This window comes from Plutella xylostella, chromosome 2, assembly GCF_932276165.1.
Source record: "Plutella xylostella chromosome 2, ilPluXylo3.1, whole genome shotgun sequence".
NCBI classification, from domain to species: domain Eukaryota; kingdom Metazoa; phylum Arthropoda; class Insecta; order Lepidoptera; family Plutellidae; genus Plutella; species Plutella xylostella.
The window spans coordinates 4832666-4847311 of record NC_063982.1 but is presented as its reverse complement, the minus strand read 5'-3'; the positions used below and the strand labels follow the sequence as shown (position 1 = coordinate 4847311).

Below are 14646 nucleotides of genomic sequence, written 5' to 3'. Positions count from 1 at the left end.
AATAAGTACTTACGAAGTATCCTGAGTTCATGGTGGAACTTAAAACGGTTTGACAGTGAACACAATGCCACAGTTTTTATTTTTGTTTTTGTATGTGATACACCATCTTGTTGGTATATTTAGGCCCTGTTTCACAATGTCTGGTTAGTGACTACGTGTGAGATAAAATACATGCTGTCACTCTCTGTTATTATGTTTTTGACAGTGACAGCATGTATTTTATCTCACAGGTAGCCACTAACCAGACATTGTGAAACAGGGCCTTAATCTCAGCTCGTGGCTGCCAATGTTACACGAGTAAATGCTGTATGGTATTATGGAGTTAGTCTGATAGATAGGTAGATACTTGTGCTTGTTAGCATACCTGGTTTAAAAGCACAACCTTCGTTCTTTAAAATTCATCATCATCATCAGCAGCCTGTAATCATCCACTGTTGGACATAGGCCTCTCCTAAGCAGCGTCACAACAACTGCCTTAGGCCTTTCTCATCCAGCCACCACCAGCCACCTATACAAGGTCCCACGCTATGCTTGCCCGTTTGTGGTCCTGTTTGCCCCATCGGCACCGGTTATAGGTTACTAGCTGTTCCCGCGCGCTTCGCTTCGCCTTAAAAAGTTTTCCCGTGGGAATTCCGGGATAAAAAGTAGCATATGTTCTTTCCCAGGGTCTAGTCCGTATGTATACCAAATTTCATTCAAATCCGTTCAGTAGTTTTGGCGTGAAAGAGTAACAGACACAGTTACTTTCGCATTTATAATATTAGTTAGGATTCGGCATATATAGGTATAGGTATACACCAACCTACCTACCTGTATTACATATCATGGCACAAAATCCGGAAATATCGCTAGAACTACCATGGCGAATCCCAACCGTCATAATAAATATATTACATTGGATAAAAGTCCTATACAAAATGGCCCTATATTAAATACACCTTTATAAAAGTTAGTATGAATAGACTATAACGTTATAGGTATGTATAGGAGTTCTTTCTAAAAGATTTGCAAACATCTGCTCGCAATTAGGGAATGCAAATTTATCTCGCGAAATTGGGGCTCCAGCGAGATCATGAATTCAATCTCGCGAGATCTCGTCAATTTCGAGACCTCGCGAGATTGGTAGCTTTGTGTGTTTTTTTCAAATAATGACTTTATTATAGCAATTAGAAAAAGAAAAAAGACATTGTAAGATAAACATTTATTTTTATTTTTTCATCTCTTCTAAAAACAAACAAAAATATTTTAGTAGGTATGTATTAAAACTAATCGCTTCGAAGAGGATGTTTTTATGCTCGATTTCAATCTCGTTAATCTCGCCTTTTTTCACCCCGAGATTAATCTCGCTCAGAAAGGCCGAAATCTCGAGATCGAGATTGCATTCCCTACTCGCAATCTTTTCAATGACATTACACCTTGATTTCAATAAACAGATAATGTTGGACTCTGCTAGGGCACGGGTCTCCTTCCAATGAAAGAAGGGTTTTCGGCCTAGTCCACCACGCTGGCCTAGTGCGGGTTGATGGACCACAACACAAGCAAGCTTGTTCTGAGAGTTGCCGAGCAAGTGGGCAACCCAACTGTCAGGTGCTTTCAAGCTGCCTGAAGGGGGAACACCCAAATATTCCGAAAAACTTTTTTCCGAATTTGATAACACCGAATATGTAATTTACGAAATATTGCAATACCGATTTTTTTAAATATCGAATTATAAAAATTACGATAATTATAATTTCGAATATTATAATCACGAATATTGTTATTACGATTGTTAAATATACGAACGTTAAAAAATACGAATACTTTAATATACGAAAAATAAAATACCTATTTATTAAAATCACGAAAAATTAAAATCCCGATCGGAAATATGATAATTCGTGATTTTGACAAAAATTCATTATATAATATGCCATTTATTTCCAAACTAAAGTGACTTAAGTATAAATTTTATATAGTTTAACATTTTACAATTTAACATTCTATATCAAAATTTTATCAATTATCTTAAATTCATTATGATGCATTATTAATTATTAACTTTACTAAATTGATTACATTTCTATAACTAAGTATACATTATTTATTAATTTAACCAATTAATATCAGTACTTACTCTATTTTTATTACATTATTAATTTAAATTAAGATAATTTCATTATTAATTTTACTAAATTGATTACATTTGACAAAAATACATAAACGTCTTTAAAACTTCAGAACCAAAACCAAAAGATAGGTGCGACGACGAGCAAAGCGAGGAGGAGCGTGTTAGGTGCACATAGATATCGAAAAACAAAGCGGAGCGTTTCAAATATAGAGTAAAATTTTTGTTATACAGTAAAATATTTGTAGTATTTGTTGTTAAGTTACAGAACAAAGCCAATATAATATAAATATAATATAACACAATTGCTCGGATTTTTACGGTGGTTAACCTTAAAAAGCTTAGGACCCAAACCTAAAGATAGGTGCGACGACGAGCAAAGCGAGGAGGAGCGTGTTAGGTGCACATAGATATCGAAAAACAAAGCGGAGCGCAGCGAAGCGGAGCGGAGCGTTTCAAATATAGAGTAAAATTTTTGTTTTACAGTAAAATATTTGTAGTATTTGTTGTTAAGTTACAGAACAAAGCCAATATAATATAATACAATTGCTCGGATTTTTACAGTGGTTAACCTTAAAAAGCTTAGGACCCAAACCTAAAGATAGGTGCGACGACGAGCAAAGCGAGGAGGAGCGTGTTAGGTGCACATAGATATCGAAAAACAAAGCGGAGCGCAGCGAAGCGGAGCGGAGCGTTTCATATAATACAGCTTAAAAAATATTATTTGTATACGGATTATGCTGTTAATAAACATACTCGTACTATTCCTAATATATGACTATTTTTTGTTCACTAAAAACATTCGGGAATTTGTATTTTCGGAATATTAAAAATTCGGAATTCGTAATTTTAACAATTCGATATAATAAATAATCGTACTTTTGAAACATCGAAATTATAATATTCGGAATTATGACTTTCGTCATTTTAATTAATCTGTGGTATGAAATTTCGTTTATTATACTATTCGTGATTTTCGCTATTCGGAAACTTAAAATTCGGGATTGTAAATTATTCGGAACTATGAAATTCGTAATTATGAAAATCGTTATTTTCATATTCGTAAAAAAGTAATTCGAAATTCTGTAGTGTACCCGCCTGAAGGCCTCTGACTAGGCTTAACGACTGCTGCCGAAGCAGCAACGGGGACCCGCGTTTTAACATGCCATCCAAAGCACGAAAGCATCCAGAAACAGATCATGGAAGTGATCAGTTACGATCACTGAAGCTAGCTCGACTATGGACGCTTCACACCTTAGTAGCTTACTTCATGCCATATACCTAGAAATATATTAAAGGGGTTGTTTTAGAATATTTTTCGCATTTACCAAAGATATCCTGAAATTTACATATATAATGGCAATATCTAAGCTCAACATACCTTTGTCTACCCAGTACTAGTACAAGGTGTGAGTTTATGTGTTGTGATGTGGTCATTATATACTTGATAATATACTTGCAGCTCAAGAGGAAGGCAAAGCGACAGCCCTCGTTCTGTTAGACTTTTCACGCGCATTCGATGCTATCAACCTCCCATTACTACTTTTCAAACTTGAATACTACGGAATTGACACAGAATCTATAAATTGGTTCTCCAGCTACCTTGAAAATCGCGCTCAACATGTTGTAATTGATAGCACAGATGGTTCTTTTACTATGTCCGAAAGAGAAGCACTAAATCGCGGTGTACCTCAGGGTTCTATTTTAGGGCCCTTACTGTTTATAATCTACTCTGCCGACTTAACTCATACTATAGCCGAGTATAGCCGATTGCAAATATCACATTTATGCAGATGATACTCAGGTTTATATATCATTTGACCCTAAAGATACAAACTCTGCCATTCAAAAACTAAACAAAGATTTGGATAATATTAACGTTTGGGCAAATAAAAATACACAATTGTCTTAAATCCTGCTAAGTCAAAATTTCTAATCTTAGGATCGCGAAAACAAATCTCCGCCGTTGAATCTTACGACTTTATTGTAGAAATACAACAGCAACCGCTTGAACGCGTCTGGGAAGCACGCAACCTCGGTGTGATTATGGATGCTGGTTTAAAATTTGAACATCATGTTAGCGAACTGGCTAAGGTTTCTTTATACAAACTAAAGCTTTTATACAGGATACGAGATTGCTTAAGTAAAGAATTGCGCGTAAAACTGTGTGAGTCTCTGGTCTTATCGAAATTAAATTATTGTGATACACTATTCGGACCCTGTTTGCTTGAGAGTTCCAAACGCATATTACAACGAGTACAGAATGCTTGTGCTAGATTCTGTTTCAGCATTCCACCTAGAAAACATATTACTCTGTTCCTGAACGCTGCCAGTATGCTTAGGATGGAGGCTCGCAGACAGCTTCATTTTGCCGTTCTTTTATTCAGAGTAATTAAACAAGAAACCCCTAAATACCTTTTTGACAAACTGGGGCGCTCTCGTGAGCCACCCCTTCACTTTACCCGAGGATCCCTTTATATGATAAAAGTACCCAAGCATAAAACTCAGGCATTCCGCGGAAGTTTTCGATATTTATCATCTAAATGCTGGAATAATTTACCTCCACCAATTAGACGAGCTAAAAACAAAAGTTCTTTTAAATATCTTCTTAAAAAATACCTTCTATCCCTTCAAAAACTTTGTAATTCGTCACATTCCGCAACATATGCCAAGTCATATTTATTATTTTGAATTTGCTTGTACCCCGTCTAAAACTGTCGTTTAATAATTTGTAAACTGTATGTCTATTTATTTTTATATTGTTGTTATGCATTACTATTCTTTTGGTATGTTACTTAACTGTGTGTGTTCATTCTAAAATATAAATTAAGTATTATAATATTTTTTTTACACTGCACCGAGCACGACTCGCGGCCACCTGATGAAAATCAGCGTCACAGGCTTCTGTGACATTATGTTGAGACGGTGACCATTTTGTTTGAGACACTTTGTAACCTAGTGTATTTCTTTATTTGTTTTATTTATATGTTTTGTGTCTTGGACGAAATAAATGCCTTTTTCTTTCTTTCTTTCTTCTTTCTTTCATTATTATTGAATCTTTGAATTAAGCAAATTAAATATTCCTATTAGAATCTACTTTCTTTTTGCAACATCCTGCATATTTCTTATTTATAGGTAGGTAATCTAAAGGAAGTAAATTTATATAAGTAGAAATCTTAACTAAAACATCAGCTTATGTATGCAGGATCATATACAATCAAAATAAGGATGAAATAAATTGTTTATCAATGTAAAGTTATTCCCCTGTTTAAGACAAACCTGTACTTAACAATATTTTATTCAATGAAAATACTTATAGTAAATGCTATGAGCAATAGCTTAATCTTGACTGAACGATTGAAGGTTTGTAAAGAAGGGAAATATGCTGTGGTAAAATCAGGAACTTATAATCTCACTATACAACCCACCAAATCTTATTCATATCACACGGGTTGTACACGGCAGAAATACGGTCTGTCTTACGATATGTTACGGATAAATATAGCCAAAAGGTGTTTGTACTTACGCAATGTGGTGTATCCGCTAGCAGTTAAACACATCAAAACAAAATTCACTGGTGTGATAATTTTAGAACGATTCCGAGTCAAAAATAGACAACACCACTCAACACCAACGCTTCTACGCGGTCACATAGTGCCAGGAATGTAAATAAAACACAAAGTAAGCCAGATTCAACACTGAAAGACTGAAAATCACCAGGAAAACTGAGGAAAATTGTCTTATTTCGAAGATCTGCGATTGCAAATTTTCACACTACACTTTAGCGTCCACGGTTTGTTTGGTTCAGGAATTTCACTGAAGACACAGATTTCGGCCTCCGGAAATTCTTCCCTAAGCCACCACGTCCGTATATTTCCACCTTAGAGTATATATTTGTCTAGAGAAGAAATGGCCGTGTTCAGAATTCTCCTTCTCACTCAAATCACAGATGTTGCTACAAAATTAAAAAAAAACTAATTATGGGGAATTTTAAATTTTAAAAAATAATACTTGACATATCGTCGGTTGAAACGAAAAACACACTAAGGCTGATTTTTCTAATATAAACCTTTATTTATATTTGTTTTAAATATAATTATTTATTATACACAAACTGAGTGGATTGTATGATTGATCGATTTTGTCCGATCTAAATAACCCTCTTCAAAATGTGCCGAACATAATTTTTGTATGATTCTTTGGTTCCCAATTTGAAGGTCTGGTAGTGTCTATCCATTTTCTTAATGTTTTTTCTTCTGTTGGAAACCTATGAAGCAGAGATAAATGGATGAGCATGAGCATTATGATTGTGGGCCAAATATGTGATGGAGGTTATTTTGAAAGGAAACACCTAAGTATTTTGTAGCAATACTTGATATGCCTATACAGAAGAAATCACACATTTATTCAATTAGAATTCCCAGAATCTAAGTTATTCATCTTCTACCCATATTAATTATGGCCAACAGCATCGAATTCTTATTTTATTAAGTCTGTTACAATTTCTAGTATTTTCTTTACATAATATTATATTGTTTCTGGGTAAAATAAATTTTCAATAACTGGCAACACCATGAGATTTGTTATTATATGTTACCTCGTAATTTTTACTTAAAATTGATACTAAAAGACCTTACAGTATTAAAATTGGTATCGTTTTATATTAAAATCAAGCCAACAGATAGTACTGTAGTGAATGTAAGCTTGTAAAACTTGATATTATCTACTTACATGTGAAAAGATATCTCATCCATAGTTCCATCGTGTTTTCGTTCACTATGCTCTGTACAACCGAACAAACTATACCCACCCATGTCTCACACTCGTTAAGTGGTGATAATATTCTAATAAACTTAATAAACATCCACAAATCACTAGCAAATTAACAATAAATAACTTTTAGAAAATTTTTGTTGTAACTGTCAGCCTTTGTTTGTCATAGTATTCATTGTTTGGCAAAGAGAACTGCCAAAACTGACGTAAACAGGCGCCAGAGCAAAAAGGACAAAAAAACCTGTACAGCTTAACGTTTCTCTCTTACGTTTAATGTAGCTAAGCGTCTCTTTTTCGCAATGTCAGAACTGTCACGATTATACCCCTGTGATTTCCACAATTCGACTCGTTTTTGAGAGAAAATCGCAAATTTTTGTGAGTGAACGAACTGACAAACTGACAGTGTTTTGACATGCGCAATCTTTCAGCAACTACTAGTGTGACATCTACTGGTAAAATTTTGTAAACATTACATTTTCAAGCCCACCAAAAAGTTATGCTACTCTCCGCTAGATGTCAGTAACTAAAAGATTGAAATCTCATTCAATATTTTCTACTAGCCGCTAGATGTCTCTACCGTAGAGTAAATTATAGGTGCCAAGTTTGCACTATAAACTTATATAAATGTATCCGACTCTACCTATGGCATAACAACTACCTGTTCGGCTAAAATTATTACAATCTACCCACACAGACTTATGTGTCCTTTTGACCAATCATGTTCTTGAGTTGACCTCAACAAATCCTTCAGCTCTATTAAATTTGTACCCAATGATATTACAAATTAGGTTCTCTTTCATTCGATAGACGAGCGAACCTTAGTCACTTTGGTATAATATTATGACGTCACTTCTACCTACAGCCAGCTTCATTAGTACCTATCTATACACTTTTGTCCACCAACCTGCACTAGGCCATGTGGTGGACTAGGCCTATAACCCGTCCTTCATTGGAAGGAGACCCGTGACCCAACAGTCGGGACGTGATGGGTAAAGATGATACACTTTTGTACCTTGTCAAAGTTGTCAAATTCACAATTATTAGGTAAAGGCAAGTAGTAGATCTGTGGGTACCTATAAGTATTTGCAACTATGAAGCATGACAAGGTAAAAAAGTATGTTATATCTACTTAGTCGGCTGACTGTACGTGTCTGGAGGTTACTCTATACTGACGAAAAACGAACGAACGAGAGCTGTCGTGCAATCGGCATATTTTATACAACGAGATAGCGTCGTGGCCCGCGCAGCAGCGGCCGGAGACTACCCCCTTATTCATAGAGAAGTTACAGAACGTTTTAACTAATAAACTGTTTTGTCCCTCTCCGACAAAGAACAATTTGTTCTTTGACAGAGAGGGACAAAACAGTTTATTAGTTAAAACGTCTTGTAACTTTTCTATGAATAAGGGGGTTACCCTTAAATTCATAGACCGTATTGTAATTTTACAACAAGGTTAAAATTGACATTGAAACACACGACTTTTGACTCTTTGCGAAAGTCAGTCGTAGATTAATGTCGAAATTCGTATACTATAACGTAAATTTTAAACCTATTGTAAAGTGTCAAAAAGCTCTATGAATTTGGGGGTTAGTTTTTCGTCATATTATAGAGTAACCCTCACTATCAATCACTTTTTCAACATCACCAAAGGTCAACTGGTAGAAAATGCTGCTAGCATTAAGTTCGCCTGTGTACCAATTTACATCGTGCAATAAAGAATTTAACAAGTAATAGGTAATAATAATAACCCTCCTTATAGACTTCAGTCCTTTTTCCCAAAAAGTTGGTCTTAAGTTTACCTGATACTTACTAGTTAAGTAGTATAGTATGTAATTACACACACACACACACACACTCACGCCTTGTACTAATGTCTCCTTTGCGGGGTAGGCCGAGGTGCATTGCTGCACCCACTTTTCGCCAGAGTGTTATGTCAGTCCCACTGTAATAGGGGGCGGGCCTATTGCCATTTTACGGGCACATCCAAGACCCGAGAACAAATATCTGTGTTTAAACAAATATCTGCCCCAGCCGGGAATCGAACCCGGGACCTTCGGCTCAGTAGTCAGGACACTAACCACTACGCCATTCGGTCGTCATGTTATTACTATTCTGTGACTTTAAATAGGTGTAGGACTAGGTACCTACTTGTAACTCTAGTCTAACATTTGATGTTTCCGCCACTTACGTGAGTCAAATATTGAGTAGGTTTCGTGTTTAACTAGAACCGGATTGTAGGACCACGTTTTAGTTACAAATTCCTTAACAAAGACCTAGAGCTTAGATTAACAATATTCGAAGAAAATGGTTTGTCACATCCAGCAAATAAAGTGTCTGCTTTTATTTACTGTCCAACCGTTTTAAGTTCAACCTAATGACAACCATTGTACCAATGAATAACATCTCAAATCCTCTAACCAAACTAATCCTAATCCTAACTAGTTAAGTAAAACACTTTAGTATAGATTCACACACACGTTTTATTGGAAGTAGTCCTGTGTCGGTCACGAGCGATCGTATCACTTTAATCCAATCATCAACAACGCGAGCGTGATCCCATCGCTAAAATTTCAAAGACTCGATCGCCAGAGACCAGCGCCTTCACAAACAGAATTCCCGTGATCACGCGACGACCGGTGACCGGCGAGTGTGTGTGCGGGTGCCGGGTGCCGGGTGCCGCGGTGACAGAACACCCACCCCGCGACCCGCGATTGAGTAACCCAATTAAAAACATAGACAAAATGGGGTTTTAATGTATTAAAAATAAGAATCAATTTTAATTGATGAAATTTTCGCTTGATGTTATGTTACGAGTATTTTTTAAAATGGGTAATCTGGGCTATGGAAATTTTCTTTGTTCCAACGGTTCAAACAAAAAAACTTCAGTGTTTTCCAAAATTCAACAATGATTTAAACCTGACAAAAAAATGATGTCTGTGGTCGCAAAACGCATTTAGCATAAGTCGCGAAACCTAATTAGGTTTTATTTCCATAGAAAAATATAAGTTACTTTGCGGAATTTTTGTTTTTTCTATTCGCATGTCTGATTCGATTAAAAGATCTGTACCCGTATCATGAAAATTCGAGCTAACGAATAGAATCGAATGCGAGTGCGACTATTGTCAACTTGACAGCACTTTCGAACACTTTTTACCTTTCGAATGAGTTTCGAAAAGAATGACCACAGAGTACATGATATTATTCTGACAATGACCTATGGAATGATAGCTGTCAAACTTTCGCAAATCTGTACACCGCAATACACCGCCATTTTGTTGTTGACAGGTTGACAGCACTTTCGAATAGACTATCGAATAGAATATGCTGCGGTTTTTCATGATACGGGTAGTACCGTAAAAAACCGCAGCATATTCTATTCGATAGTCTATTCGAAAGTGCTGTCAACCTGTCAACAACAAAATGGCGGTGTATTGCGGTGTACAGATTTGCGAAAGTTTGACAGCTATCATTCCATAGGTCATTGTCAGAATAATATCATGTACTCTGTGGTCATTCTTTTCGAAACTCATTCGAAAGGTAAAAAGTGTTCGAAAGTGCTGTCAAGTTGACAATAGTCGCACTCGCATTCGATTCTATTCGTTAGCTCGAATTTTCATGATACGGGTACAGGTGCTCACGATCCAATCGCGGCGCCCGTGGCTCGCGAACCACGTCTGTCACGAAAAATAATCGACCGACACAGGTGTAATTGGAAGTATAGGAAGTCTTATATGGTGGTTGCTAAACACAACCATACCGCGATGTAGCATACGTCACACCAGCGCCATCTAGTGAGAATCGCTGTTAACAATTTCTTTAAACATATCGCCCCCCAAGGACTATTAATGTCCTTAATAACAAGTAAGATAATCTTGAAAGTATCACAATAATAAAGGGAACAATGCAATATTTTGTAGTTAGTATTTAGTGCTTACATTAACTTGACATCGAATTTTAGTAAAAGAGGTGGTAAACCATTTCAGTATGTAAAAAATCAAATTCAACGAATGTAGGACAATAACTATCATTACAAGAGTTTATGCAATAAGACGAAACTAAAGATGTACATTCTATGTTGTCTACAGATTTAAATGTGTATAAAATCAAATCAAGTAAAAAAGTAAAAGAATTTTGCAATAGCATCAAGTAAATAAGTTTAGTTACAATAGTTTTCTTAGTGTCCATAAACATTTTCATTTCGAAATTATCACTTTATGCAACTTTAATGTTCACATCACTTTGAAACTCTTAAACACATTGAGGAATTTCACTCATCACTAGTTCACTATGAGAAGACCACTTGTGTAAGGACAAGCCTCCGCGTGAGAGACGCTGTGTCATTCGCTTTCGTAGCATTATTAAATGTTTCTCAGTGGATGCTCTCATCAACAATTCATTTATGTTATGTGTCTTCAAAATAGCTTCTTTTTCAGTTAATTCTTCGCGTTCACAATGTGCAATTTGGTGTAAGGTATGTATCGGTGTAAGTAAATCTCGTGTATCTTGTTGTGAAGGTGGATAAATAAGAAGCTCTTCATTAATGCTGTTTGTTTTCACAGGTTGGGCGCTTCTATCATTGACAACTTGAAGTTTAGTATTTATTACTGCAAGGTCAGGTAAGTAGTATGGTTTTCTACCATCTAATCTTTCTTTTTCTGTTTCAGATACTTTCTCCGTGTGTAACTTCTCTTCGTATTTCTTCATGAATTTATTCTTAATTTCGGGTATTTTTTCCAGCTGCAGTAGTCGTGTTAGATCAGTGTTTCGAGTGTGATTTTTTCTGTGTAGCTCTTCACAATGAATCTTTTCATTAGCCATCGACTTCTTCTCAGGTATGTACTCTTTTATGTCCCGGAACTGATCTACTTCAAACTTTATATGTGCCACAACAATATTGTGTGGTTGTGCGTCAGTTGGTGTAACTCTTCCAGATATGATCCAGCCCAGTCGGGAATTGAGAGCAATCAAGGAGTTGTGTCGTTTTATTCCATCTAGGATTATTTGTGCATGTACTTCTGCACCAAGCAATACGTCTATAGACCCTGGCTTGTAATATTGTGGATCGGCAAGTTTCATACATTCATGAGTAGGCCAGGTATCTTTAGAAAACTCTTGTGATGGTAACAAGGAGGAGAGTTTTTTAAATACGTATGCGTTGGTTGTGATTTGTGTATCTTCGTTTTCTTGTGTTGAGCAGAGTGTAAATTTCACCATAGACTTTGTGGATACCACTGATGTGTCTGATATGCCTGTGATTTTGCCATCTACGTAAGTTCGATGGAGACCGAGGAGTTGTGCAGCTGCTTCAGTAATAAAAGACGCCTGTGATGCTTGATCAATAAGCGCTCTTAGTGTGTGCGTTTTTCCATATTTGGTAGTAACTGATATCAAGGCAGTCGCTAAAAGAACCTGTGCGCTGTTACATGTGTTTGTGATGGTCTGAGTCTTCAATGTCACCGCTTCATCTTTCTCAGGTTCTTTTTCAGCTGTTCTGAAGTTATCGTACGTAACATGTAATAAGGTATGGTGACGTCGACCACATTTCCTACAGCTTGTGATTGAGCGACAGTCTTTCAGTCTGTGTCCCTTGACTAGGCAATTGAAGCAGATCTCGTTTTCCTTTATGAATTCTTGTCTTTGTGGTATATCTAGTGCGGCAAATTCTTTACAGTGGCAAACATAATGATTCCTGTGACAAAAAGTGCATTCTATTGTGTGTTCTACTTCAGTGACAAATGATTTTACGGATGTAGCCTTTTGTGTTTGTGGTAGTGGTCTTATGTATTCTGGTTTGTATATAATTTGTGATTTCGACATCATTTCCATTGATCTGAATCTAGTTTCTAAGTACGCAGATAGTTGTGTGAATGTGGCTATGTCAGTAGAAGATCCAAGTGACTGTTCCCAAAGCTTGTGTGACTCCATATCGAGCTTTGCAACAACAATGTGTACTATAATCGCATCCCAGCAACAGGTATCAATCTGAAGGTTTTGCAATGAATTTAGGCATTCCTTTGTGGTGTCGAGTAAATCTTTTGTACTTCGAACACATTCATTCGATATTTTCTTCTGATTGAGTAGGCGATTCAGTATTGTGTTTACAATAATTCGTTTGTTATTGTAACGATCCTCTAATGTTTTCCATGCGGCGTCATAGTTTGCATCTGTGAGTGAGAAGTGCTTCAGTAATTGTTGGGCTTCTCCTGTTAGGCTAGATTTCAGGTAATGGTGTTTCTCTATCTTGGATAAGTCAGTGTCATTGTGTATTAGTGCTATGAATAAATCTCTGTAACTCATCCAGTCATTGTAATTTCCGGAAAAAGTGGGTATCGGTATGGGCGGTAACTTTGTGCGTTTGATAGAAGTTGTGTCATTGTTTGCAGCGTTTTCTGTTGAACACTGTTGTGTATCTTTCTTAGTGAGTTCTATCAAACAATCTTTCAGTAAAGTTTTAAGTTCTAAGTATGCCTCTTCCGCTGTATCGAAATTCTCGTGTATGTCAAGTCTTATTTCTGCGAGGACCTTATCTGTGACTGTATTATTGATTTCGTTGTATTGTGTATTAAACAATGTCCAATAACCTTCAAGTGTTTCCATCCGTGTTTCGATGTAACCCACTGTGTATCTAGTCTTAGGCGTCTTCTTAGTGTTACTTAATAGCTTAGCTATTCTTTCTGATAAGAGACGTTGTGATTGACAAAGTTTCGCCATAGTTTCAATTCGAGTTCGAAATCAATAATAAAACTTCAAATTTTTAAAGTTCAAAAATAGTTTCAAATTTTGTCAGAGTCCAAAATCGCAGAAATTTTTCTAAGTGTTTGAAAAAAGCACTGGGATCAAAGGTCAAATTCAAAACAAGTGACGATTGCTCTGGTCTGGTACTATTTTACTTACCCAGAGATCACGACTTTACCATTTACCACTTTTTCACTTTGGCACATTTCACATTTGTCACATTTTATATTGCCCTTTTTACATTTATCCGCTTCCGAAGGACCAAATAGTTAAGTAAAACACTTTAGTATAGATTCACACACACGTTTTATTGGAAGTATAGGAAGTCTTATATGGTGGTTGCTAAACACAACCATACCGCGATGTAGCATATGTCACACCAGCGCCATCTAGTGAGAATCGCTGTTAACAATTTCTTTAATTTCTTTAATATTATAAATGCGAAAGTAACTGTGTCTGTCTGTCTGTCTGTCTGTCTGTCTGTTACTCTTTCACGCCAAAACTACTGAACGGATTTGAATGAAACTTGGTATACATACGGTCTAGACCCTGGGAAAGAACATAGGCTACTTTTTATCCCGGAATTCCCACGGGAAAACTTTTTAAGGCGAAGCGAAGCGCGCGGGAACAGCTAGTTCAAAATAAGTGCTCATTGGTAGAAGTATGGTGTTATTTTACTTAAATTTGTCTTTTATTTAACTGTGTCAAAATTTGTTAAATTACTTTGTTAAGAAAGAGTGACCTCTTCCGGCACAGGTGCTTATGTACTTAAAAGAAGGGGTCAAGCTTCGTTTACTGATACTTTTTGGCAAATGAATAAACGTTTTTGTATTTGAATTATGTATTTGTATAGTATTTTGTTGCGACTACTCGAGACATTTCTTTTAGACTGACACTCCATCTCGTACGTATATTGTTAATCTAAGATTTAGAGGGTAATTAGCTCTAGCTTAACAAAAAGCAGCTGTCATGCAATCGGTATATTTAATAGAAGGAGATAGAAACGATCGTTGTAACACTTTGAAACATCG

The 14646-nt window shown here is 36.2% G+C and overlaps 1 protein-coding gene across 1 annotated transcript in view; it reads right to left on the bottom strand.

The window, feature by feature from the left end:
* LOC105382317 (R3H domain-containing protein 2) overlaps window positions 1–7339 on the bottom strand; it is an 80177-nt gene extending 72838 nt beyond the window's left edge. Inside the window, exons 1-2 of the mRNA XM_048622090.1 lie at window positions 7219–7339; window positions 5634–5987 (exon numbers count right to left, since the gene is read on the bottom strand). The gene's annotated coding sequence lies outside the window, so the exon portion shown is untranslated. The remainder of the gene's footprint in view (window positions 1–5633; window positions 5988–7218) is intronic.
* Window positions 7340–14646: the final 7307 nt, after the last annotated feature.